The following is an 8,986-nucleotide window of genomic DNA, read 5'->3' as shown; positions in this document are numbered from 1 at the left end:
ACTTAGAATATGCTATTTATATAAACTTTGCCTTCAGAAAGCCATAAAGGTAGTACCTGTCTGTATTTCTGAGAAAAATATCTGGTTGTCCTCACTGAGATGGACAAAATGGCAAACGATTTTTCTCTAATACACAATATTGTGCTTTCCTTGAAAACCAATCCCACGTAATGGTGTGATGCATGGTTATTTCATCCAGAACTGTTGGTTCAGTGTCCCACTCTCCAGGATGGGTCTGTCTCCAGTACAGCAGTGTAAGTTTCCTGGGCAGAAGGAAATGCATGATGTTTCAATGCAAAGGCCACACTTCTCTGCCCTTGACATGTCGCCTCACCCTCTCCCCCACAAATCATACGACAACCAGTCATTCTTCCAGACCGAGTGAGTGTTATTAGAAGACATCTAGGATATATTTCTGGGGTGCACTCTTGGGAAAGCTGTGGTACAGAAAATCAGTAAGGAGAAAGGACGAAGGACAGAAGAAAGCCCGTATCAGGAGCAGAAGTCATATGCCTGAAATGTGCCCATCTTATGAGCAGAGGGACTGATTGCTTTTGTTCCAAAGTAACTTTTTATTTTTTTGGAGAGGATTTTTTGTTGTTGTTTTTGTTTTTTGCTATAGAGCGTGTGTACTTGCCAGATAGAGAGACAGAACGCAAGAAATCACTTCACAGGGAGGATGGCCATGCTGAAATCCTTTCACCTCCATTCTCCTCTCAGGATCTTGGACACGCATGCACATGCGCCCAGTGTGAGTTAAGCCACCGGGTCTGGGACTCAAACTGTGGTCCACTACATGGGAGTCCAGAGACATAGCCATTACGCCAACTGCTGGTCCCTCCAGAGTAACTTTTAAGGGTATCTGTTCAGTCAACAGTCTTGGAAGACAAAGGCCATGACTCCCTGCAGAGAAATAAGCAGGTTTAATGCTCACTGTTCAGTATGTTAAAGATAGCACCTTCTGGGAGGCATACTGCCCTTTATAAAAGACTTGAGCTCCGGTACACACACCCTATAGCAAAAAAAAAAAAGAGGTCTGAGCTCCCTAAAGTTCATGGTTCTTCCTCTACAATGCGCTTCTGTGCACCAAAGGTGTCAGCTGGCCTTCGTCACGTGTGGGCACTGGGGATTGGGGAATTGGTGTAGATGCTATTACCCTTCCTATACTATTGCTGTGAGACTAACCAAGGTGAATATGTCCCATAACCTTGAAATAGTGTGTAGATGAGATTATGGAATCATGGTCAGTCACATTTTTTTTACACATTCAGTATTTTTATTTACTTTTCTAGTGGTCAATTTACATACCTCTCTCACCCTTTCCTTTAAGTTAGTGTGGCAATTTTTCATAGTAGACTACTTAAAGAGAAGCTTTGGTCAAGAATGGAATGAAATAGAAAAACAATAACAGCCACAAAAGATCAATGCTACTTTAAAAAAAAAAAAAACCAACACTTTCACCAATTATAGTCAAACAAAAACACAATATTTGCAGTTAGCTTTCCTCACCAACATGCAAATGGCAGGTCCGCAGTCAGTTGGGTTCGTCATGCTGGATCGTGAAGCCTCACTCAGCTTCATGTTATCCAGAAGCCCTGGATAGAAGACTCTAATTTCTTGAACTCCCATATTGTCATGGCTCCATCAATGCCAGTAGTGCAAGCTGCGACAGTGTTGCTTATCCACCTCATAAATAGACATTTGAGTGATGCTATGCAGTGTCTCCAAGGCTGTACTACGGTCCTCAGTTGTGGCCCTCTTGTCCATGTTTCAGAAGCATTCCATGGCAGACATGTTAAACTGAATGCTCTGTTTTGTCTAGCTTGGAGACAAAGGTCAAGCAGCCGCAGTCATCATAGTTAAAGAGCACTGGGCATCAGTCATGGCCAGCAGCTACCATACTATTTTCCGAGACAAATGACACACTCAGGAGTAGCGAGAACTCTGTTTTCAGAGTTGAGATGTGCATACTTTTTGAGGCATCTGCAACAGACACTGTACTGTTGTGGCTGACCCAGGCCAGGGAATTCCCACTGGCAGAGAAGCTGACCCCATGGACCCAACCACCAGTACCACTGCCACCAAGCTCCGACATCAGCTGACAAAGGCATCTTGCTGCCCCAGGGCATGCTGCCTGGCTTCTCCTCCACTTCTTTAATGTAGGCAGAAAATACCCTGCATTTGAAGTTGCATGATCCTGCTACCAATAAAACATTGTTGGGATGCCGATCCAAGCTGAGGACTGTGGAACAAATCAACTTTTTAATGTGTTGGTTACCCACCAGTCATTTTCAGGCTCTAAGTAGCAAACAGAAATGAGTCATGCTTCACTTCCCACAGCAAATTTGTTCTCTAAAGAGGACCACTTCACGAAAGTGGCTGCATGACCAATTCTCAGGATCACCAAGGTTGGCTTCCAGACACCATCTTTCTGGCTCCAGACATAGGCATTGCGGTCTGTCCCACAAGTGACGATGCGGTCAATGTCTGTGATGTGTCTTTTGTGCTCCTTGAGTTCATGAGCTTCCACCCACTGGTTCCAATTTTTATAGATGTGCACTTCATGATTATTGGGGCTAAGGGCAATCCTAGAATGATCACTCTTCCAGGCATGATAGGTGATTGGCTCTAGTAAAAACTGATGCAGGGACATTATTCTTAGTGTTTTCAAAGGATAGAAAGCTGGGGTAGGGGCAGTCTGGATGGGCTCAGAGTGGGAAATTCGCAAACTCTGGTCAGTCAACACAAACAGACTCCAGCGGGCACCAGCAGAGGACTGAGGCCCAGAGGGAGCCAGTCAGTTATCTTTTTGTGTCACTACAATAAACCAAAATGGTGCTGAGGACAACCACTGATGTTGGTTTTCAAAAAGATGAATGTTAGGTGAGGTTGACTTCACTCTAAGGCAATTTCCTGGGTCTATTCTGGCATGAATTATTGACGACAGGCTCTAGAAGCAGTGATTCTTAAGAGGAGATCAGATACTCATAAAAAACCTAACTTCATTCCCTTTTGAAGAAGAACTCTAGACCAAGAATTGTATCTGTGCCATAGACACAGCCTACAGGGATTTCACAAGGCATTTGACACACCTGTACTTCTCTGTTGATGAAAAAGGAGGAATGTAAATACATGATGCTAGAGAAGATGTTAAACTTGATTAAGCCACAGTTCAATTTTAACAATGTTGATTAATTTTCTGATCGTTCTCTGCTTGACTTGTTCTGTTCAATAGTTTAGTCAGCGAGTTACATGAATATAGAAAGCAATATTTATCAGATTCACAAATAACAGAAGAAAAATGATAAAGTATCTTGACAGGATAGAATACATATATAAAATTATATATGAATAAAAAAGTTTTCGAAAGGACAGAAAAGGATAAATACCATTTAAAAAGTCTTAAGGCATTTCAATTAGAAGAAATTTTATGAGTCATTAGTGGTTTTTTTTTTCCTAATTCCTCACAGTCTATGATATCAAAGCATTACTAATAATTCAATAACAACTGCAGTAGCAACAATCCCAGCAACATATGAAAACAACCCAAAAGGTCACTGCTTCTTTTGGCTAGGTACATAATTGAAAGATTTTAAAGGCCTAATATTTTCAAACATCATTCCAGTAACATTTCAATTGCATGAAAGACACCCACACAAAGACTGTTTCAATAAGCATATGCTACCCAAATATATACAACACTAAAATTACCAGAAACAATTGAGAATGTGCCAAAAATGTAATAGTCACATGAAAAATTCACTTGATTTTCTGGTTATCTATCTCAGTTTCCCCTCCTACTAAATAGGGATGGTTAATACTTGTCAACACCACTCGAGAGGTATGGATCATAAAGATCAATAAACAAATCTTTGTCATGTCTTTTGGCCCATTTCATTGAATGTGGCATCTAGCATCTCTGTTCCTCTTGTTAAGGACAATATTCACTCTTCAGTGTAAGAACTTAGTGATTTACCACCCTAGGTTCTTAACACTTGCTTTGCAGCAGGCTCTGGGTGTTTTCTCAGGAGCATGTAGATTCTCATCACCATTCCTGGAGTTGCAGAACCCACATTGAATGTTGTGGCCTTTAGCAATTTTTCCTGAAAGCAAAGAACACAGAGGTCCAGCCTGAAAGGCTGGGGGTAGGAAGCTCTCTGAAATGAAATAGAAGCTTCTGATTGGTACAGATAAAGGTAGGTAAAGGGCTTGTCAGGTAGCAACTGGAATTGTTACAAATATTCACCTTTAAGATGCCAATCAAATCTTTCTGGGTAAAGATTCTGGCAAGGTAGTTGGGAAAGGATGTCTTCAAAGTCATCCCAGTGCTTTACTTCAAGGACTTAGTTTGAATTCCTCCAAAAATCACAGAAATAGAGATTATCTACTTCCATTTTGCTCTGTCCTCATTTGGCTACACTTTGCCCTCCAATTTTTTAATTGGAGGAATTTATTGTCAAGACTTATCACCATAAAGGGAGTTCTAACATTTCTACTTTTCACTTTTTGTTCTGACCTTGATGAATACCTGATGTTTCATTTGCTTTTGGATATTTTTACTAATGAATCTTCAGTACATGAATTAAAAATCCCCTAAAAACCTGGCCCTGAAACTAATGCACCCAGCTGTGTGCCTCTGATGTCGTGATGGGTCCCTGGAGGCAGAAGGAGAAACAGGCCAGTGAGGTTTCTCCCTCTAGCCTTTGACTCAATGGTCTGCCAAGTTTTATGAAACATCAACTCCTTGTATAAGAAAGTATTTTTAGAACAAAACATAATCCTTGCTTCCAAAAAAGAGTCTATAATTTAATTTGGGGGATAATCAACATACATTTTAAGAGATTTTTACTATTGGTTGTATGCACTTGCTGGAGAGACAGAGAGACAAAGTGAGAAATAACCTTCAAGGGGATGGTCATGCCACAATCATTTCTCCTCCATTCTCCTTTTGGGATTTTGGACACACAAGCACACATACCCAGTGTGATTTTCAAGTTGCCAGGTCCAGATTCAAGTCACAACTGGCCATGTGGAAGTTCAGCACCTTAACCACCATGCCACCTTCTGATCGCTCAACATATATAACCTTAATGAAAATCTGTTAACATAGCAACAAGTGCCAAATTCAGATATCAGCATAGTTGTTTACACAGAACAAACATAGAATGTCCATCCTTTTTTCTCATCTTATTATAGAAGCTGAGATAAATGTGAATTATCTCCTTTTCCTGTCTTTGTGCTAGGATCCAAAGCACTCCTGGTAGGAGGATTCCTCCCTGAGGCAATGAGAGGATCTAAAGTGACTCAACTGTGAAGCACTCCCTCCTCACCACCTCCTCCACATTATTAGGGAACTGTAATAAGCTTCACAGAGTCATAAAACCACAGAAGGAAAAATAAATGAAGAAAAGTGTAATCCTCTTATTAAATTTTTTACTTTTTTTTAATTGCCAGAGAGCATAATATGCAGTTATCAGAGAGAGAGGAAGGGAGTGGGAAACAACACTCTCCCAATGGGGTGTAGTCACACCACCATCTGTTTTCCTCCATTTCTCCATCCTGTGGAAATTTGGGGCATGCATGCACATGTGTCCGGTGTATTATTCAAGCCACTAGGGCTGGAGTTAAACCACATTTGGCCATGTGAGATCTGTTACCCTTAACCACTAGGCTACAGGGCTGGCCCTAAAATTTATTTTTTAAGTTCATTTCTTTCATTCATGAGACAGAGGGAGAGGAAGCCCCTGACATGGTCCTCATGCTGCAATCTACCCAAAGGCACACATGCATATCTGGTGTACTGAGAGGCCCAGGGATGCAAATCAAGGACTTTGCCATGTGGGCCCACCTTCACAGAACATTAAATTACTGTTGTACCACCACGACTGCTCCCAGGAAAGGGTATAATGTCTTCTTGTAAAGGGGACAGGAGTTCTCACCTACCATCTTTGCCCTCTGAAACCATAAGCCATGGTCTGGACAACTAAAGAAACCACCTAAGCCCATGTTTATACAGAGCTCGTTAAAATATGCTCCTTCATGCTCAGCCAAGGTGACACATGCCACCAAGACTCTGCTACTTAGAGACCAAGGCTGCAAGAGATGCATGGGTTTGGTTCCCAGCCTGATCTAAACAGGCTGTAGGTGGTATAGTCCTAGTTGGCTAGGAAGCTGGGCAGGAGGATCCCGACATAGGAAGACCCTGTAAAAAAAATGTTTCTCTTTGATAAATAAATACAGAAAATATATAAATTTTAAAAATACTCTCTTACCCCAACAGAGCAATTCCAATACCTTCTACAGTGGTGACAGCAGCTCCATACAGGGAGCAGACAGGTACCAAGCAGGCAGGGACAGAGAAGTGACTTCAGAGTTTACACAGTGACCAGAAACAATCGGCACAGTGATGGCAGCAGTGTCAAAAAAGAAGAAGATGGATTTAGATGGTTATAATTGTAATTACTTTCACATTAATATAAATAATTGCGTGCATGTTAAGGCTGGGTCATCAAAAAGTGATTTTAATTTATGTATAGCTACCTAGAAATGAATATTTTATTACATGGAATTAAGGAAGCCATTTGCCTCTCCAAACTATCTTGTTGAAAAAAATATCTCAGGTGTTTAAATGATCTCTACAGTTCCTAACCCATTTTAGGTCATCAGTTGTGATGGATGGTCAAATAATTAGCTCATTATCCTTCAAACTATTTCTAGCTTGTGTGTGCTCTTATAAAGAGCCTGACAGATATGGGGAAGAAGTTAAATAAGATGACCTGTAAGGCAAGTTATTTCAATAACTTCCCAAGAGTGTAAGCTGCCTGAGGGCAAGTAACTTAGGTTCCTGGTACCTGGGGGAAAGGGTAGCTCAGTAGATATTGGTTGAAAGAATAATGAGGAAAAGTGGGCATTTCCTCAGCTGCTTGTAGGGCTGAATACATACTACATTTATTGTATGTCTCAGGAAGAGAATGGGAGAAATTGATTTTGTCCCTGAACTTGGTCATCTGTCCTCAGGAGAATTGTTTGAACCGGCAGGACAGAAGGCTTTCAAACCTCTTCTGTGAGGACCTTATCGTCGGGGAATCTGGGCTTCGCAGGCTGATGGAGTTGGGTCTCTGGGCACCAACACTCACTCACTAGTCCTATGTCCTTGGTTAAAGCACAGATTCCCTTAGAACCTTTGATTTTCTTATTTGTAAAATAATACAGTACATACTAAGTTCTAGTGTCAAGGTTGTTCAGAGGATCAAGTGCAATTCTGTGACTCCATCAACTATCAACATATATTAATAAATTCATTTGCTTTAGTTCCAGCTCATAACAACTGAGGTCACTCAGCTTTCTTTGTCAAATGGGATGTGGGCCAGAGGGTGCCAAGAATAAAATGCTGTGGGAAATCGATGTGGTTTAGGCTTGGAGACTGGATACTGGATCTTCTGATAAATAGTGGCATACTTGACATCATCACTACAGGCACCACAGTCCTCTCTTCCACAGCCATACTGGTCCCTGCGGGTCAGACAGGAAGGGTTATGGTCAAGGAAAAGCAAGGAACTTGTTCTTTCTCAGTCCGTACACTTAAATCCTCACATTGGGAGAGATTAACCTCAGGACAGACACAGTCCTTTTGGAAATACTTGCTTGTATTACAAGTGATAGGTCCCATTTGTAAATCAGAATGCAACATCTCACAAGGTGGTCAATGAATGGCAATCATTCGAGAAGGGAGAAACATGATCAGTCTCCACTAAATCCAAATCAGAGGTGGAGACCTCTGTGCAGTTTGAAGTCCTCATAATTCTCGGTTGGGAAAGACTCCAACTTTGACTTCAGCTCAATGCTTCTTAAATTCAGGAAAGAGGAAGGCATCTGAACGGAGAACAGTCCAATAGAGTTGAAGCCTCCCAATACTACTTTTTCATTTTTTTTTTCAGAGTGTGTTTGTAATTGCCAGAAACAGAGAGAGGGAGAGAGAGAAAGTGCCCCCAGTGGAGCACGGTTGCACTGCCATGCCATCCTTTTTACTCCATTGCTCTTTCCACTGAGACTTTGGGCATGCATGTGCACATAACTGGTGTGTTTTTCCAGCCACTGGGGCTGTTATTAGCCACCTAAGCCTGATTGCAGCTTCTCATGGTCAGTGAGAGGAGAGGCAGGGGCTGGAGAAGAAGGAGGTTTACTTCTGTAACCGATTACAGGGAGGGAGACAGCAAGTACCATCAGACTCACAAAGCTCAACATGTTCTTGGTATTTATGGGTACCAGAGACAAACATATGCAAACCATTCCTCACTACAACCAATCAGTCAATCATTTTCCCCTGAGTAATTATCCTAATGTGAATCAGGACTGGTTTTATCTGAAACCAGGAAATACTCATTCCTGGTTTTTCATCTGATCATTTGTTAAACAGATCTCCCTATAATTTAGCACTTATTCACATTGTTGGGTTTTTTTTTAAGAATTATTTTATTTAACTTTATTTATTTATTTATTTATTTTAATTTGACCAGAGTGAGAAAGAGAGAGAGAGAGAGAAAGTGAGAAAGTAAGCTGCCAGGGCAAGGCCTTGAACCACAGTTGGCCATATGGGAGTCCAGCGTCCTTAGTCACCACCCCGTCTGCTGGCCCCCAAATTGTTCTTTTTAGACGCTTTTCTTAACTTCCAAATGGCTGGAGTTCTGCTAAAGCATAAACTGGCCTGCTTGAGGGCTGAAATTCAAACCTCAGTTGGCCAATCTGACTCCCTTAAACCCTGTGCTACGGCATTAGTTTTGCCACCTCTTTTAAACAAGGAAATGCAGAATAATTGGGAAAAAAACAAAATACCACTTTGTGTCTGAAAAATAAGAAAACAATTTATAGCCACCTGACACAAAATGCCTGCACTTTCCTTTCTTTCTTAAATTGGTGATGTGGTGGCAGAAGGGATGTTTCATAGTAAATTAGAGCACTGGAAATACCCCAGTGCTTCTGTGACAGC

The 8,986-nt window shown here is 41.4% G+C and overlaps 1 long non-coding RNA gene and 1 pseudogene across 2 annotated transcripts in view; both read right to left on the bottom strand.

The window, feature by feature from the left end:
* Positions 1 to 1,441: 1,441 nt before the first annotated feature.
* LOC102483103 (actin-related protein 2/3 complex subunit 1A pseudogene) lies at positions 1,442 to 3,345 on the bottom strand (annotated as a pseudogene).
* A 1,658-nt stretch (positions 3,346 to 5,003) lies between these two features.
* LOC102482681 (uncharacterized) overlaps positions 5,004 to 8,986 on the bottom strand; it is a 4,695-nt gene continuing 712 nt past the window's right edge. The window contains exons 2-4 of one of the 2 annotated variants that reach the window (XR_335219.3): positions 7,220 to 7,512; positions 6,273 to 6,365; positions 5,004 to 5,098 (exon numbers count right to left, since the gene is read on the bottom strand). This is a non-coding gene — a long non-coding RNA (uncharacterized LOC102482681). Of the gene's footprint in view, positions 5,099 to 6,272; positions 7,513 to 8,986 lie in introns of both variants that reach the window. The other variant, XR_003550128.1, reaches the window with a different exon arrangement.

Source organism: Tupaia chinensis, unplaced genomic scaffold, assembly GCF_000334495.1.
Source record: "Tupaia chinensis unplaced genomic scaffold, TupChi_1.0 Scaffold000361_2, whole genome shotgun sequence".
In the NCBI taxonomy this organism is placed as follows: domain Eukaryota; kingdom Metazoa; phylum Chordata; class Mammalia; order Scandentia; family Tupaiidae; genus Tupaia; species Tupaia belangeri.
This window is presented reverse-complemented; position numbering and strand designations above follow the sequence as displayed.